General features: G+C 42.8%; 1 protein-coding gene across 3 annotated transcripts in view; it reads right to left on the reverse strand.

The window, feature by feature from the left end:
- greb1l (GREB1 like retinoic acid receptor coactivator) overlaps positions 1 to 17,525 on the reverse strand; it is a 40,597-nt gene extending 23,072 nt beyond the window's left edge. For 2 of the 3 annotated variants that reach the window (XM_053438718.1, XM_053438716.1), the window contains exon 1: positions 17,371 to 17,525. The gene's annotated coding sequence lies outside the window, so the exon portion shown is untranslated. Of the gene's footprint in view, positions 1 to 1,577; positions 1,889 to 17,370 lie in introns of those variants that run through there. The other variant, XM_053438717.1, reaches the window with a different exon arrangement.
- Positions 17,526 to 19,150: the final 1,625 nt, after the last annotated feature.

Raw genomic sequence — 19,150 nt, forward strand, 5'->3', positions numbered from 1 at the left:
GACATAACAAAGCATTGATGACATGAAACTAGTTCCAGCTTAAGTATGAAGAAGCACAGGTCCGGGCTTCCTCTTCCCCTGGGTGTTCCCCCAGAGGATATGAATCTCCACCTGAGGTTTCACATTCTGTTAATTAGCCAGGCAGCACAGTCCTGAAATATTTGGATGCTTATCAGGTCGTGAGGGGGTAGACGACACCGAGGGGAGACGCAGATGTCTCACGAGATGAGGACGAAAGGTCCCGTAAACCCAGTCACATGCACGAGCTTGGCCCTGAGGCACCTGGTCAGCTTCTGGTTTTCCAGGGATGACATTTGAGGACATGTTGGGGCTGATGTGCCGTTTTTTTTTTGTTGAGACAGGATTCAAGGCGACGGTGAAAGACAAATACATTTACACTGCAACTACATGTGCATGGACACACACTCCTGTAATAAACACATTATATGACAGAGTGTGTTAATACGTTCGGTGCAAACATTTATGTAAAAAGATTTATTTGATGTCAGAAAATAGACAGATCCATTGGGAATGGAATTTAATCAAATTCAAAAGAAACATCTGTTTATATACTGTTCTATGCCCAACATGTGTTCCATCTGTAGTGATGGCTTATATTTATTTTTTTACATTTATATTTAAGATTAAGACCTTGATATGAGATAGTAAAATTATTCCATGAGGTAAAATAATGGTAATCTATAGTAGGTTGTTTAACTTGTTGACATAATTGTTGCATATTAAAGTTGGTAAAACTAATGAAGCATGAGATTACAATTTAAAAACATCTGGAATTGACTGGGTTGTTTAATGACACACTTTTAGAATGTGTAAAGCAAATAAAGGTCTTCCCAAAATCACATGTTGTAGATTCAATCTCAAGACACTTAACCTAATTTATTTTTTTATTTAACTCGATTCCACTGAGTTGATTTTACTTTCAAATCGGCCTTTTCTTTCTCTCTGGTCCTTTTGTTTCTCCCTCAGCTGCATAATAACATTACAGTGTTTACAGTGGTGTGTGAGGAGCAGGATTCAATTGACTTAAACTGGTTTGATCTGAATCAGCAGATTCTTCACGTAAAGGCCACCGAAATGTGAAGACATCTCCACCTTCAGCTACCTTCCCTCCAAACTGTTTAACTTGACATTTGATCCCCGGTTTAACATTTAGCTGATTAAGAAACTGCAGGCAACCAAACAAGGGTTTATCCAGGATTTACTGAGAACTTGATTAAAACTGGCTGTAGGCTGAAGCATTCCAGTCCCCTTGTGTAGCAGCAGAGAAGATGTTAATGGGAATCTGATAAATATCTCAGGTCACTTTCACCTCATTGTTATGCTTTGACGTGTTAAAGTCCATACCAATGGCTTAAATGCAGGAAAAGAGCTCAGCACACTCTTAACATCAGAAAAGACAACCCGTGCCCATCAGACGTGAGAGAGAGAGAGAGTGGGTGTGGGTGTGGGGGGTGGAAAAAAAAGACAAACATCTCTGCATGTTCTCTAAATGAGGTGCTAAAAGCCCATCTCATTAATGCTACGGGACGTGACACACAAGCAAACTTCTCCTGTACCTTCCATGACGCCTCGCAGCAGCACAGGAAACCCATCAAGTCCAATTCAAACGCAGTAAATCCAAAATGTGAAGGCAGCCTTTTCCTTTTTCCTTTTTTCAAATGCAGTCCATGCTGGATAATAAATCCTGGTGGGAGGAATTTCCTAATATCCAGGCAGCATATGGAGTTTCACTCTTCTGTGGTGGGTCTCAAGTCACCTTTGTCGTGATCCTCTATAGAGAGAAATGGGAATCCCACTCCTTCCCCTCAGTACAGCACCCTCCCTCTCTCTCTCTCTCTCTCTCTCTCTCTCGCTCTCTTTCTCCCTCTCTCTCTCTCACTGGCATGCAAACAAACACACACAAACACAGACCCCTCCCCCAAGTCCCCTATGCCCTCCTCTGTCCTGTACCATTTGCCAAGGAGGGGGGGGTTTGGAATCCATCGGGGGCTCATTCATCTTGGCCCTGCTGACCCCCTGCGGTGACAGATGCTCTTGGAGGCCTGCAGAGTCGAGGAGGGGGGGGGGGGAAACAAAGGAGGAGAGCGACATCTCCCCGCCGCCACACGGCCACGGCGCCCTGCCACGCGTGACCCCCAGCACGCCAACAACATCTGTCCGAGGGCGCCCTGTCATGTGGAGGTATTCGAGGAAGCGAGGTCATCTCTAAACTTTCGCTCGCACACCAAAAACTCAGCCTCCCACTCCTTTTTTTTATTTTTATTGGGGGCCAATTCACAACAGCAGAATGCGTCTCAGGTCAGCCTGAGCATTTTGTCTTGGAAGCCGGGCCCGGGATTGACCCCACACTAGGGCTTTTACTCGGGCTGTAAATACCAGAGGCTCATCTGTTCAAAATAAATAAACGGGAATGCACCGCAAATCAACAGGCGCCGGCAGATGTTGGGGGATTATGTGTCATCACAGCTCAGTGATCAGCGCTAGCACCTTATCAGGACTTGGTCGGGAAGAGAAGGGGACAAATTCCGAGGAAATAACCAAAGATCAAGATTGATGATACTGTATATGTGGGTTGAGTGAAGTTAGGAATGTGTCGCATCAGTGATGGGAAACACACATCTACCACTTTGCGGTTGAATGTTACGTTTCCTTAAGTTTAACTTGAACGTTACTGAAATGTAAGAAATCGCCTTTTCCCCATTGAGGTCGTTTTCATTCATTCTTCCAGTTCACAATCCATGGTCAGTGAGTGCACTAGCAAAGAATCATTTTAAAGTTTGTGTTTTTTCTGCAGGTTTGTGGAAATTTAACCTCTTGTTCTTCAATCAATCAGTCAATCAATAAATCAATCAATCAAACTTTATTCTTATAACCCGTTTTCACAAATAGCATTTTGACTAAAGGGCCTAACAAGGTGTGACATCCTCTGCCCTTAACCCTCAACTAGAATAAGGAAAAACTACCAAATATATAAAGGGAAAAAAGAGATTTAATCCTTTCTGCTGACATAACTAACAAAATTCACAGTATGAAATATACTGAAGCTGCTTCGTCTGGTTTCCTGCCAACTTCTCAATGTCCAGGAAAGTCAGCAAGAATTTGTCAGGTAAACAGTAACTCTGTGCAAACTCACGTCTACCTGATAGAAGGGTATATTCACCAATCACCACAGTCTCTACATTTTGCCAATATTTTCCACCAAATTCACTGATTTGATTGATTAAAACTCCTGAAAGGAAAGAAACACTAAAGTGAATTTTTTTATACCAACTGAAAACACGAATAACCTGAAAAATAAACTAAATAATGTCAAAATAATGTCAAAATAATGTCTGAAATAAACAGCTTCTATATTTCCGTGGTCAGGAACTTCCCGTTATCCTCATGTCCTGCTTCACCGCGTGACTCATGTTCCAGTTCATTACCACGGACACAGTCAACAGTTGTTTTAATCAAGTCGTGTGCAGCTCTTCTCACCTCCCCTCCAATGGTTATATGAGGGCGCAGTCAGCGTGAGGGCGGCTGTAAACCACCGCCCCAGCCAATCAGGGCCCCCATTAGTCCTTACGGTGCCTTCACGCACCCATTTCTCCCAATCAGCCACATTTGTCCACACATTGGGCTTGAGTTTGACTGTGAAATTTGTCCGGCCCTTGCTGGTTTGGACCACACAAACAAGACAAATAAACGGGTCTCTGGGCCTCACGGTGGATTCTGTGTGACGGTACGTGGCGGAGATGCTGTTAATGAAGTGTTTTTTTTTATCAGGTGTAAGCAAAAGAGAAATCTCTCCGGTAGTCCGGTAAGACGCCGGCGCAGCCACAAGTTCAACCGAGGGAAAAGAGCTGTCAGCGTGATTTATGCCTCAGCCCCTGACTTTGACATGGCCTGTCCTAAATGGGCCCATTTAAAGCGGAGATAATGAGTAAACCCCGGCATTTTTTTTTGTTTGGCCTCAAAAGACACAGTCAAAAAAAGGGAAAGAAAACAAAAGAGTGCGGATTGAATGGCTTGCCCCCCCCCCCGAGCCCATCCTTCACCTCTGCATTGAGCTCCTGCTAACATCCCTGACAAAGGGGAAGTGTCCCTGCCACCTGAGGAAAGACAGGTCACATGATCAGCCGTGGGGGGAGATCTAGTTCTAGATTCAGAGAAAGAGGGGGGGGTCTTCCTCTCTCTCTCTCTCTTAGGATTCCCAGATGATTGCCACAGCTTTGTCTTTCGCTGACTCAGCAGAGGCCGAACACGTGATGACTGTTCGAGGCCGCCAAGAGCTACAAGAGGATCCCCTCAACTTAAAACTGCTCCTCTGATCGACCCAGCTAGCCCACGAGGATCACTTCCATATATTACGTAACGTGTCAGATTAAGGTTCAGACACAATTAAAAGCGACAAACTGAGAGTATCAGGTGGGGAGGAAGTGCAGCGGGCCCGAGGTGCCACTTAACACGTCACACTCTTATAACAAGAAAACAATCCCGCAGCACAACTGTCAAAAAAGCAAAACAACACACCGAAATGGCGACCATGTGAAAATTCCCGCAAACAGGACGCCCTTCGCTGCTCGTTCCATACGGGCCCACGTGACGCCAAGGGTGTGAGGGCTCGCACCCTTGTTTACTGTCCGGGTGGCAGTCCACGGCTCTAATTTCCTTATAAAAGCCCCACGGCCTTCTTCGAGACCTTCCCTCCTCCCTCGGATCGGGACTCCCTGCTGGGCCCTGAAGTGCAAATCGGCGCTAGTGAAGATAGCAGATGAGCTAAGGCCATTCATGGGTTTCCAGTAGAGGCCACACAAACAAAGGCAAACATTCCAGTTGAATGCCATTGCTGAAGTCGGGAGAGAAAGAGTGGGAGAAAGACACCAGTGCAAGGCTCAGTGGAGATAATGGCCTGAGGCTGTGTGTGTGTGCGCGTGTCCTTGCGTGCGTGTGTGTGTATGTGTGTGTGTGTGTTCTAGGGGATTATCTGTGGAACTATAAAGTGGGGTGAACCAGGGTTTAAGGCCCGGTGTGACCAGAGGCATCGGGGGCAGGGTGCGGGGCTTGAGGAGGGGCGGACAAAAGGAGCATTTGGGCAGATGAAGAAGCCATCATCATTAACCCACTGGAAGTTTACTGTCCAGTTATAAAACTCATTTCAAAATGAAGGGCTAGGTGGTGCGTGTGAAAGCAGAGCAGCGCTGGGAAGGCCCGCGAGGGGCTGGAGGGGTGGTGCAGGGACTCATTGAGTCACTGTAGAGCTAATCCATTAGGGGACAAGCAGCCTTTGTGTTAACACTCAGTTGATTGGAACGGTGACCTTGCCACACACTTTGGCCCGGCGGATGAGTTTAAGGGCAAGGCATTTAACCTTAAACCGAATCTGAGCCGCGGACAAAGGCCAGCGTGGTTTTAGTGGCAGAGGTCCACAGAGCAGATAACTGATGCAGCACAAATGAAAATCAAACCTCGTTAAACGCAGCTCTGACCCGAGTGACACCACAGACTATAAATATTGGTTAACAACATAATTAGAAATATCCTAAATAACATGTCAAAGGTAAAAGCTTGAACATTCTCCCAAAATTGCCGAGAGTCAATTGATAATTCTTTTTTTTTTAAGGTTGTTTGCTGTAATTATTCAGTTCTTAATGATAGAACGACTATTTTTCTTTTTAAGACTTAAAGTTTTTTATTACTTATATTCTGACATTTTGACTCAAGGATTTATTGTTGAACCAAAACACTAAGTTGGTGTTTGTTAAATCATGTAAATATCCGTCCTATACATACAGAATAATGTGTTTGTGATATTTATGTTGTACAGTAAGTTTGAAGTATCTATTTTTAAAAGATGTCTTTGGTTCAAGCGTTAAGTTCCATTAAATAAAAAAATAAAAAAATGTAAAGTATTTTTATCATGCAAAACCACAGTTGCCGACAAGACAGGTCCCAACAATGCCATTGGACATGGCTAGAAGCTACAAAAGGTTTTGTTTCCTCATGTGTATTGTTAACTAATGATATACTAATGAGTTAGCTATTACCCATGCTCTAAGTAGGGTTGTAGAAATTGAAAATACACTTTTCCCTCAATTTCATCCTTTGCAAACTTGAAAGCCAAATAAAGGCTCACGCTTTTACTTTGGGCGTCTGTGCCATAAATCACACGACCAATATTTTCAACTTAAAACATTAAAAAACTTCACATAGCATCATTTCATCTCCAGAAAAGACCAAACGATGTGAGCCGCGTTCGGAGGGATCTGCTCTCATGACTCCTAACCCTGATGGAACAAGTGAATGAACGTGAAGGATGAGTCACAGTTTACAGCTCTGTTCATGACTGTGTAATAAAATGGAAGCTCTGTCAGTCAACCCAATCTGCATTTTACAACGCGACCGGGTTGAACACCAGTTCAACCCCGAGTCGGAACAACAGGGAGAGACACAGGACCCTAATGCATTTATGGACTTATTCAGGGGGAGCGATATTGAATAAGACAACAATGAGTTCTATTTCATACAGTAAAACTGTCAGCGGCAGCGGTCAAACGCTGGTCAATGGTAAAGGGCAAGAGGAGGTAAGGGAAACTGAGATCTTCTAAAAAAAATGTAGATTGAAGGATTTTTGTCTGCAAATGCAAAAATCATGTTTGACCTTAAATTCGACACACTCAAAATACAATGGCCCCTAAACATCAGGATCCATGCATTACTGTTGATATGATCTGATGCTGCACCGAAATATTTTTGGATGTTTTTGCGTAATCCTGCAAACAAACAAACGCACTAACCTCCTTTGCAAAGAGCATGAACCAGTTCCCTGACTGTATCCTACTCGAAGCAAGAAAGTGATTCCTCCATCACCACAGCTTGTAACATCTGGTCCACACCTAATGGCTCATCCCAGAGCAGATCTTTGATGATGGTTGACCAGGCCTTGTCCTGGCCATAAACTGTTGTTTAGACAGCCCTATTTGTTATGGGGTGTAAAAGGAGATCCATGGTTCATGTTGAGAGGGGCAGCACTATCAAAACATCGGCTCTTATCAGATGACACGACCCGCACAGGGGTCAGGTTCTGTTTCTAGGAGCCTGAGCTGCACTGCAACATGCATCCACATCATATCTCAGTCAGACGGGGGGGGGGGGGGGGATTCCAATGAGGATTTGACCACCAATGACAAAATAAATACTCATGCATCGCTTGGTATTGTTTTATGTTTTTCTATAGCATCAAACATTAACCAAAACATTAAATATGTGTGATGAAATAATCTTAACTCAAGATCCACTGATTTGATTTTTCGGCATCAGCCTTTTTTGTGTACTTACTCTTGATCAGTAAATAGAAGTGGCCCTAAACTAAATAACTACAAATTATCAAGTAAACTGTTATTTCTCTAAATATCTAATTTCAAGTTTTAAACTTATAATTCATTTCATTCAATATATATGCTGCATTAAATGTTTGCATGGAGGCCATAAAGGTCATAACAAATTTTTTAAATAAAACTAATGTATTACTTATTGACCTAACTATGGATTTAATGCCAGATTTCAGAATGAGAGCAGTTTTAATATTCTTTTGATGCTATAGCAACTCTGTAGCTATAAAAAAACGTATGACTATAAAATCAATAGTCAGATACTTTAATGATCCAAGAATTATGCAATTGAATGATGGATAGAAAAAGGTATATTCAAGTATGGAAGATAAAATGTATGTAACAATAAATAGTCAAACAAAACCAAGTTTATCCTTCCACTATTAAGGATGCACTGGTCTTCTCCTATTAGTGTTTTAATTAGATAATTAAGAAAGTAATTAGCACATGAATGGATAAAAAGAGTCGTCGTATAGGTTGCAGCTCTATACCCGGCTTTACTAATTCTAAACGTCTGAGACAAGTTGGAGATTAAGACATCCATTGTCTGTGTTTAAGGATCCTCACTAAGCATTGTAGATGTGTTAAGCTTTTGTCGTGTATTCGTTAGACTAAAACATGTTGGTATTTGCTTAAAACACATAATGACAGGTTAACATTTATGATACCTATCTTCTGGACTCTTAGACATTTTTGGAGAGTCCTCCAGATGTTTATCTTGTTTGCTCTCTACCTTTTTGGGATGACCTTTGACCTAGGGAGTTGTCTTGACCAGCTGGTGGATGGAATGAATTTGACTAATGTGTCTTCATGTTCGGACACAAAAACTTGCCCTTATTTAGTTAAACATTCCATAGGGGACGTCATTTACCTGAAGTCAAGGGCAGAACCAATGTCCCTATATAACTGTGTGTAAAACCCTGCACGTCAGATTTTCACCATTTGGCTGTGTGATGTCTCCGGGTTTCTAGATGCCCGTCCTGACCTGTGAAACTTCTGTGTAATAAACTTTGTTATACTGAAGGTACTATAGGTCCTCGGAGTCCTTTCTTCATCATCAACAACTTCTACAACATCATCGACCTCTCGGCTACATAGAATACACGATACTTTAAAAGAGAAGTAACGTAGATTAAAGTCGCTGACACAATGGGAAGGATCCAGTCGACAGTCTTCCCCCGGAAAGATCCGACCTCTGCCACACTAACTTAATTGAGCCATGCAGGAGGACTGAGTGCTCATGGAGGGGACATAAGAAAGGGGTCTGTTGTGTTTATCAGGCATCCAGAGAGGGACCCACCTTTCACAATGGGACCCCTCCTTTCTTTTCCTCCCTGAAAAAAAAGTCCCGGCCACCTTGAATCCATTTGAGTGACGCGGTGACAAAGAGGCTCCTTAATGTCCTGACGACAGAGCCTCCTCCCCTTTTATCTCCAAACTTCCTCACTGGGCGATCAACTGTATCCATCATGCCCTTCTTCCTGACCCCAGGCGGCACTGCTGCGTCAACTTCAACCCCACCCCCGGTATCCCCCCCCCCCCCCTCTCACTCTCCGGCCACAGCTCCTCCGTCAACCCCCCGACGTCCCCATTAATAAGCACCGGGTTGCCCACGGTGACAGGACCCACACTTAATTCCCATCAGTCCCCCTTACTGCAGCAGGAGCCTGGGCATCAGCAGGACTCTTTTTTTTTTTTTGTCTTAACGGGACAATGGAAGCAGAGTCGAGCTTTGTCGTGGGCTTGACCCCCACACACAAACCTTGCCGATGACAGTAAACCTATTCAGGACCGGTGCCACTTCATCCCGCTCTGATCCCTGCGAGAGATGGATACTGAACCCACTGGCAGATGTGACAGGAAAGACAGGAAGCTCGAGGCTAACATGTCAGCAACTTAGCAATATTTTCAGGCTGGAAAGTCCAAAGGAAATCGGCTGCATGTGAGCCGTATGAAAGACGCTATAGTTCTGCCAACTACAACCACAGCAAACATTTCCCCAAGGCGAAGGGGAAAAGGACAAAGTGCAGCAGCGAACTTTGGAAACCACATCGAATCGTCAAAGACAGAGCAAAGCAAAGATAGAGAACAGACAAACATGTCGTCTGTTGTTGTGTAGTCCCAGATTTTTGGTCTTTTTAAGTTATGACTGTCAGACTAGATGATAAAATAAGTTATATGGGATTAATTCTCTATATGCATTTGTTTTTCACAGGGTTTAACCTGATCCAGGCCACACAACAATGATAGTTATCATCACTTCCATACATGGTTATTAGCATTGAGCTGTTAAAATACATTGTATAATTTGGTATTTCATAAAATGCACTGGGATCAGTACTAGCTATTAGCCAGTAATTTTAAAATCTGTAAAGAGTTCTGCATTTTCTAGTCGTTCTTTTTATTTATAGTCTGTTGTGAGAGAGAGAGAGAGAGAGAGAGAGAGAGAATGACCTCCCCTGCCACAGAGGAACGCTGAGTCCTCGCAGCGCAGGGCTGGGTCTTGGTCACCGTAGCCTTGGACAAGCTGTGACAGCGTATGGAAAAGCCTTCTGCTACAGACAGCACTCTCCCCCACAAACCCTGGCTGGCAACATCAACACACTGTGACCTTGTGTTTCGATGTGCGCGCACGTGTGTTTGTGTGTTTGTGTGTGTGTGTGTCTGTGTGTGTGTGTGCAGGGAGGGAGATTTGGGACAATACATGTGGGCAAAAGCTAACGATGCTGTCACAGAACTCTGGCTGTGAGCCTGAGTGTTTCCAGCTGTTGTTTGCACATGTCCCGTCTACCGCTGACCGTTCAAACTTTTCGTGGCTTCTAAAAAACTGATGTGTTACCTATAAATATAAAAGTGCAATAAAGACAAAGTGATTATCAATTAAACAGCTGATTTGTAAGAAGAGTGACAATCCAAAACTTATAGATGATTTTACTTAATCAATTATTGGTTCGTCGATACTGTTGATATCAATAAAGTTATTAAATCTAGACACTGTTATGAACTCATATTACAATCAACCACTATGCGACAAGTCAAACATTTTCTGAAACTCATCAGTTTCCCTGTTTATTGTGTCTGACAGCGGCCTCATGCATATTAGATGTGGCCTGTAATCAAAAGCAGAGCACTTATGAAAATATTCAGTTGTTTCTGATGTCCACATCGATAAAAAAAAAAACAAAAAAAAACAATGAACATAAACCCCCCCAAAAAAAACCATTAACTTCCCTGCAGACCAGGGTAACATGATCTCTCCCGTGTCGCGGCACACACTGTACTCTTTAAAAAGAACACCTAAGCTGCATTCAGTGATTTCTGGCTGCAGGTACTGTTCCACTGGGGTTTGGCATCTGTGCACAGGGGGAAGGGAATACAGAGGTGCAGTCCGTGAGAACACACTGTTCCACAGCAGCGCCGTGCAAGGAGGAATTCTCGGCTCAGTGCTTTCCAGGTTTCAATGGCAAGAATGATGATATATTATTACTAAGTGCTCTCCACAGAGCCGCCCGCATACTTTGCTCTTCATGAGCTAGCGTCGGTGTAGTGGAGCCCACGGAAAATAAGAGAAAACGAAGGAGGAACGGTGCAGATGTGAGTTCCTCATGCCTCCGTCCTGCTGGGATGTGATGAGCGAGGCGAGGTTACCCAGGTGTCAGGGTTATTGACCTCTTTTGTTTATTGCGGCTGCAATTGAAAGCGTTCAACTGGAGGAGCACAGGACTGAAACTCCTCCTTCACCTTGACATGCCACCACTCCCCCCCCCCTTCCACACACACACACGCGCGTGCGGTTAACAGTGACCCTTTGACTTCGCTTCGGACACGCTTCCTGATGGACGACTTGGGGGCACGTACAGATAAGTTCCATTCATGTCTACCAGGGAGCTATTTCAACTTTGATCTGGGGGTGAGGGGCACAGAGACATAAGGGCAATGGAGGAAGTTTGGGAAACGCTGAATATTTGTATGCGTCTTTTATTTCGACCTTTTTACAAAAATATTCCGTAAGAGGGCCATAAAAAAAAAAGGTTCCATGAATAGGAAGAAGTATTATTTAAGTTGTAGAGACTGGGGGCTAAAACAAACTGGGGACCGGGTCAACCAGGAGATTCAGTGGTGACGGATAAGAACCTGTCCTGCATGTCACAATCAGTGATAACTAACAGGACAACAGGAAGTGCCATCTACTTAGGGTCACGTTCCACTCATGCATAACACCCACACACACACACCAACACACCCACACTGACACGGACACACACACACACACAATTAGCACCAGGAGCCTCCCTTGTAACAAAAGAGCAGGATGTTTAGGCCAGTCTTTTTGGCTGTACAGCGAGTCCTACTTTCCTGGCTGTCAGTTACATCCATCCATCACTTAAAGACACATTCTAGGACTGTGAGAAAGCTACATGTATTTCTTTATTTTTGTTTTTGCTTAGAATGTCATTCAACCTTTCCCTCACTTCACTGTGAGTCGGCCGTAAACGCTGAGGCTCAAGACATCTAGCCAGGGGGAATTTGTTTCCACAGACAATACTCAACGATAAACACACAGCACTACAATTCCATATCAATAACAACTTAAGTTTACTTTCACTGGGTTGTCACTGTTTTGTGATGGAAGGACACGATACAAGATGTTTGCTCACTGATCAAACTGAGTTTTTGAAAACACTGCAGCTGCCAGGACGTGACAAAGAGGAAACAACGTTCCAAAGTATTTCCTCAGCTTTTAATCACTTTTTTGATTTCATGTGTCTAATAATTTATTGGTGTAGCTATTATTGTATTTAATCAGATTTTACTCCTTTGTTTTTTCTTATCTTTACACTTTCCCGACTTCCATGGTAGCTCGTGCTTTGTGCTGCACATTGTGCTTCAACGTGGAATGAAATGTGCCACACAAATAAAGCTTGTGTGCCTGTCCTGCCTTACGGAACAATAGCAGCACTGCAACTGCTAATTATTGTCATTTTCCATTAATCTACTGATTTGTAAATTAAGTATTCCGTTAATAAAATGACTGAAAACTGTGTAAGTGTGTGTCACATGCTCTCAGAGCCTGAGCTGCCTCGTTCTGTGCAGGAAACCCATCCTCTTTAATATTTAATTGATTGACAGTTTTCACCTCTAAACAACATTGCAAACACACATCACAACAAGATCAGTGTCCAAATAGAACTAAATCTAAACATGAGATGTTTGCATATAAACAGCCTCTTGTCACTGTCCAGTGTAAAGAAACAATATCCTCAAGCCCTGGTCATTGTTTGTGTGCACATTTGCCACAATCAAATAAAATGTAACATCCACTTCCTGCAGGTGAAACTAAGATGTAACAGCTGATGGTGGAAGGCTTTGAGGAGGAAGCCCCTCCCCCAGCAGAGGGATCAATGCACATAAATGCAAGAGGTCACAGACCTTTGACATCTCCTTTCAGCCGGGGGAGGGGCGGGGCCCTTTGTGAGAATGGCTTTAATGATCCAATTGCCGACTGTGTCATACACACTCATACAGTAGATACAGGTGGACTCGGGTTTTGCTCTGGGTCGACGGCATCGCCCCGCGTCCCGCTCACCGTCTGCATCCAGCTGCCTCGCTTCGCTCCTCATCACTCCCACATCTGTTTTAACCTCTTCTCCCATCTCTTCCCCTCCTCAGCCTCCTCCCTTCTCCTGCTCTCCTTTCATGCTGCATGTTTGAGGAGAGATGTGGTCACTCCAAAGGCCAGGCCGGAGAACACCACCATTTTCTAAGGTACTCCGATGAATGGGTTTCTATGGAAACTGACCAAACCGTTCAATTACAGCAAACAATGCAACTACGGCTCCTCCATAATCGAAACATTAATTAACTGTATTCCTTTACTTGCAACATCCCACGCTGACCGTGCCATTACAGTCGGTGAATATTTTCCTCCCATTTATTTGGACTGGGATTCGAGCAGTGAACGTGGTGTTCCCGGAATTCTTGGCCCTCAATAAAAAGGACAGGTTAAAAGTTTAAAGGCATCCATGCGGAACACCCTCTGGCTTTATACGCACAGGGACGATCTTTTAAACATTAATTAACATCTGATATGTAATGACAGACCTCGCTGTGGGAATAAGCTATTTGTGTCTGTCCTACTCTGATTCTATTACTTACCAGAATGGTTCTCACAGCCGACAGTGGTACTGCTAATGAAAAACAAATGCTGCTAAGAATCACGAAATAGGAATTGAAATAATTGAATCTGTGATTTCTATCTGTTTGATTTGTGTTTGAGATAAAAAAATAATTTAATCCTGCTTCGTATGAAAGTGGATCAGTGGCTACATTAACTCAAGTACCAGCTCAATTGTAATCCTCCTGTACTCACTATGGCTTTACTCAAGTTTTTCCATTTCACGCCTCTTTATATTTCTTTTCATTAGGGAATAATTCACTTTTTTATGAAATGTCATTGGAGTTGGCTGTTTATGTATAAAACGTATGAGCTACCCTGTTATCTGGAGAAAGCCTGGGAGAAAATAAAAAAATAAAATGTATATGTAATAGTTCTTTCAGCTGTTTTCATTTGGAATTTAATTTAATTTGTGTGTTTTTTTCCTCCTTGTTCCACATGTTTTGTATTTGTATTACAAGATAGAAGATGTATGAGTCTGTAAATCAAAGGCATTTTGTAATCGCAAGAATGATGGGTCGAATACACTGAGAGGACAAACAAAAAATATATATTTATATATCATTCACTTTGCAGAATATATTTTTCACAGAAATATTATCTACATATAAAACATGATGCGTAACAGATTAAATCAACCAGTAATATATACAACTGTTAGAATTTGCATCACTTCCAAGAGCTGTAGCGGAGACATTAATGCAGATGTGATATTAATCAAACAATGAAACGAGTATATAATAAAACCAAAACAGGCACAGAGACCATGTTTAACATAATGAATACACAGTATTGTTATGTATTTTATGATATTTTTAAAGATTTGAACCCTTCTTCCTTCATGTGCCATTTGATTAGCTGTGTTTTAATGACATGGATCGTAAACATGGGGCATAATCAGGGACATTTTGAAAAGAGGCTCCGACTGCTGGCTCAGCAGTTTGGTGAATGACGGCTGTTTTGAGGACCACCTGTCTTCTGGGTCCTGTCACCTCCCAGTCAAAAACCAGAGTTTCAAACAAAAGCACTGATCTCTTCTCTAGTTGGGATTTTGTTCCTTTGACCATCTGCAACCTGGATCAGAAAAGCCCACAATCCCTGTGAGGGACCATTGAAAGGATCAAGAGAAGCATCTGCCTGCACTGCTGACTCGTTCAGAGCGGTGATGTGCTAATGATCCAAACCCGTAATTCCCAATGATCTGAGATTTTGTCTCGTGGATCAATCTTTTTTAATGAAATGTTTCTGGATCTGGCTGAGGCCACAGCAAAAAGTGAAACCCCTGAGCAACTGACTGGATTGGTAATCAATGGCGACGTAAACCCTTTTGTTATGACACTGAACCCAAGTTAAGAGCAATCTATCACACACTGGTCATAACATAATAAGATTAATGATCAAATTAACACACATCCTATAGAGGAAGCCCCCAAACGTCCTTTATGTCATTATAATGATAAACGTTCTCAAAATAATGGCACAATACCTCAAAATAAAGACTTAGTATCTGAAAATAATGACATAATATCTAAAATGAATGACTTCATGCCTCAAAATAATGACTTAGTATCTTAAAAGACAGAGTTAATATCTCCAAATAATGGAGTAGGATTAAAAAAAATACTTAATATCTAAAAGTAATGACTTAGGTAGATTTACTACCTTTTTCCCTTTAACCTTAACCCTATCTTTTTTTTTTTGGAACTGGCTCAAACCGGCTGCTACATTTTCTAAATAAAGAAATAAACATATGATGCAAAAACTGGAGCCCTGGTGTGCTCCAAATTACAGTGAGCCAAGAATGAGAGAGAAATAAATGAATCTGTTACCCTGGTGACAATCACTTTAAGTACAAATGGTTATGAAACCGTCATCTGTCCACAGCGTGGCCCAGCTTTTTATAAGAGAAATGTCACGGTGCATGTTTTTTTAGGAGAATCTCTGAGCCTATAAGAGCCGGTCTTTATCAAAATCAAACAACTGTGAATGAGAGCTGGGACCAAAAAATAGAGGAGGCTCCATTATCATAACAGGATAGAAGGTTTATGAAATGTATTTTGAGAGTTGAAGAGACTTGTTGTGAAATGGGTCACAAAAAACTGCGTGTGTTTCCAAGCGAGGAGAGAACTTGATGTTTTTATTCCTCATTAATGACATATGGCATTTTTGTTTGAAGCAAGCTGTATCCAAACTGTTTCCTACTCAAATTCCAATCACATGCATCACTCCTGCTGCTACTAAAAAAAAGAAGATGCTGCTGAAATTGCACACACAAATTCCCAGCACTAAAGCCTGAGGCCTTCACAAAGCAACATGGGAGAGAGACATCTCCTTAAGGCTAAGGAGCCAAACCTGTCCGAGCACAGGAGTGGTGTCACGGGGGCCTTACTTATCTCCTCCCAGATTAAGTCCCAATTGTTTGCTGGGAACAAAGACAGCCAATGAGGAAATCAGCCCCCCCCACGGCCAGATGGTCAGCGTCCAGAGCCCCCTGACCCCTCCAGCCCTTGCCCTCTCTGTCATTGGCTGCTCGTGCTCTAAGGGCGAGACAGGCCACCCAGCGACCTGGCGACACACGCTGCTCGTACACTGGGCACACTTACAAGATACTACCTGGCTGAATTTGAGGAATGCAGAAAACTAGCATGGCTGTCTGATATAATGACAGTACAGTCAAATGTAAACAATTGAGATAGAAGGTAGTATTTCTAATTATGTGCCAATTCTGTAGCTGGAGATTGTACAACAGAAACTGGGGAGACCAGAAAAAGCAGGATTTAAATGCTGAGTTCAGAAAGTACAGCATGACCGGGAGTGATGTTGACATATGAAGGCCCAGTTTGCATCTGTCAAAATCAACATCTCCTCTCTCTTGTCCTTTGTGCATGCAACTGTCATCGGCTCTAGTGACACTTTGGAGGAGGGGGGCTGGGGGTTGTGGAGGAGGCGTGCAACGCAACCTTTGGGACATCAAACATGGAAGAATGGAAAGATAAGACGTTGTCAAGGCGGACCGGTTTTGCCTGTTATTACAATGACAAACCACCAAAGACATCTCCTGGCCGGGCTTATCTGATCTCTGCCTATCTGAGAGCTGCTGAAGCCTGTTTCAACACAGAGCCTTGGGCAGTTGTAACAGAATTCAACAGACAAACGTGTAAACTCACGGCCCTGTCCAAGATTGATATCCTTTGTACCTGACATGAGTTTGTTAACAATGATTCATCAGCGGGAGGGACATGTTCAGGATTGAAGGCAGAACAGGATATTTGAAGAAATCATAAATAAACAGGTTGTGTGCTCATGAAGAAAAAAGTGTGAGCAGACTTATTTCACTGCCACGGCTTTAGAAAGGCCACACTGACATATGTCACTGCAAAATGTGTTCATTAAAACACAAATTAGGCAAATATATGTAGGTCTGTCACACACATTTGCAGCAGACCACCATGGCATAAAACAAGGCTCGTTTATTTAGGCAGATAAATAACAAAAACTGTTTTAAATTGCATTTTTGTTGACTTTGCATGCAATAAATTACCAAATCACCTCATGTCACATTTAAACCTCCCTTTCAAAATAAAAGTACATTCATCGAGGCATCCCTTGAGGATGAAATAAACTTGTGGAGTTGAACGTCTTGGTCATGGCGGAGCTACAGGCTGGAGTGAGACCGTCACCCACGGAGAGTCAACGACAGACAGCTTATCACAATGACCCAGGCTCCTCAACGTGACATGAGAGAACGAAGGGGTGTTCGGGGGGAGAAGGTGAAGAAGGAGCAGCCTCACGCGCGCCTACCTTTATCCGGACTGAAACGCGCCTTTAAGCCATGTCCATGTTGGATGTCGAGCCCAGCTCCGTGCACCGCCGCCTCCTCGGGCTCTGTGTCGGTTCTGTGTCCGAGCTCCGTGCGCTCCACTCCGCCACAGCTGACTTGCGCACGGCGAGGGAGCCGCCAACTGACGTCAGGGACTTACTGCACGTACAGTCCAGTCTGATGTGATGGGAGGAGAGAGGAGACAATTCATAAACACATCCAAATATCCCATAGGGGCCTGGGTCACCAGCTAAATATCAAATCATCCAAATAGAAGTTTAAGAGTAAACTGGAGAGAACACACGTGTTATAGTTCACTGAGCCCCCGCCCCCCCCCCCCCCCCCGTGTAACTGTATACACTCTGATGGTTAAGATAAGATCAACAGGCAGAGTCACAATGAGAGGGGTCAATGGACAGACCACTGCTACAAATAAAGGATCAATTACTGATTCACGGATGTCAAGAGCAAAAATATAAATATTAGAAATTAGATTAACTAACAAATGGTGAATGTAAACTGCAAGAATAAATAGGAAAATACATTGTATTGTAATAACTTGAATGATACATACGTACATACATACATACATACATACATACATACATACATACATACATACATACATACAATGCTCACGTTTATAAAAACTACAGTCAGTATACATACATTCGTAAAAAACACAAATGTACATAGAATGTCCAAATACTATATAGTGCATATAAGCATGTATGAATAGGCTACGTTAAACTGTGTCATTAAAGCAGCTCTGGGTTTTTAATCATACAGTCATTGGGAGATCACCCCCCTCTATTGGTAGAAATACTGAATTGATGCACTGATTCAACAGGTTATAATGTTAATTGAGTTGAGTAAAGAAAGGGTTTCACTGAGGTTCACACTCAATCACCAGATAACGTTGTTCAAAGCACATTTTTATCTAAAGACTATTATTTGTGGAAATATAAATTGATAGTGACCAACCCATTTCACAAATGAAAGAAAGACTAAAGGTGATGAAAGTAATGAGCACACAATGTCGCTTTGACAAATTAATCACTTCATCTTCTACAGTTTTTGGTTTGCAGGCTTTTGAGTTTGCATATTAAAACTAACAATTGAAATCAAAACAACCCGCAGCGACTGTTGTGGGTAATAATTTACGTCGCACAAACTGGCCGGAGGAAAGAACAGATTACACAAAAATGTATTAAAACTAATAATATGCATACATCAGTTGGAATTGATGATATAAATACTGAGCTGGGACTTTGAAACCGAAGGTGCCTAGATAAACGATGCACTGAAATGGGATTTATTGATACTGACAGTTGCACAAATGAACGATGGGGTGTGAAAATCAGTAATGTTTGCCATTGGGGCAACACATGGATGTGTGTCGTGAGCTGTGGAGCTGTTGATGAGGAAGCTCATGCAGGGTTTGTGACTGCTCTATTGGAAAATACTGCGTGATCACATGGGCCAGTATGTGGAAGGCAGAGCGTCCTGGTCCTGAATGTTCTCTGAAGTATAACCTTCTGTTTGCAGCTGTAACCTTGAAAGAAGCGTCTGGGAACGTTCTGTGACAGTTACCCAAACACCACGACCACTGCAACCATCAGCAAAATAAAATATGAATCACATAGAGAGAAACTGAAGCAGGTGACAGCAGGTTCAGTAAACATTTTAGCATAGAGGCATTATTGTCAAGATCACAGCCCTTGTTCAAGTTCCTGAGCATATGCAAGACTGCCCTCTGTT

This window comes from Pleuronectes platessa, chromosome 13 (assembly GCF_947347685.1).
Source record: "Pleuronectes platessa chromosome 13, fPlePla1.1, whole genome shotgun sequence".
Lineage (NCBI taxonomy): Eukaryota > Metazoa > Chordata > Actinopteri > Pleuronectiformes > Pleuronectidae > Pleuronectes > Pleuronectes platessa.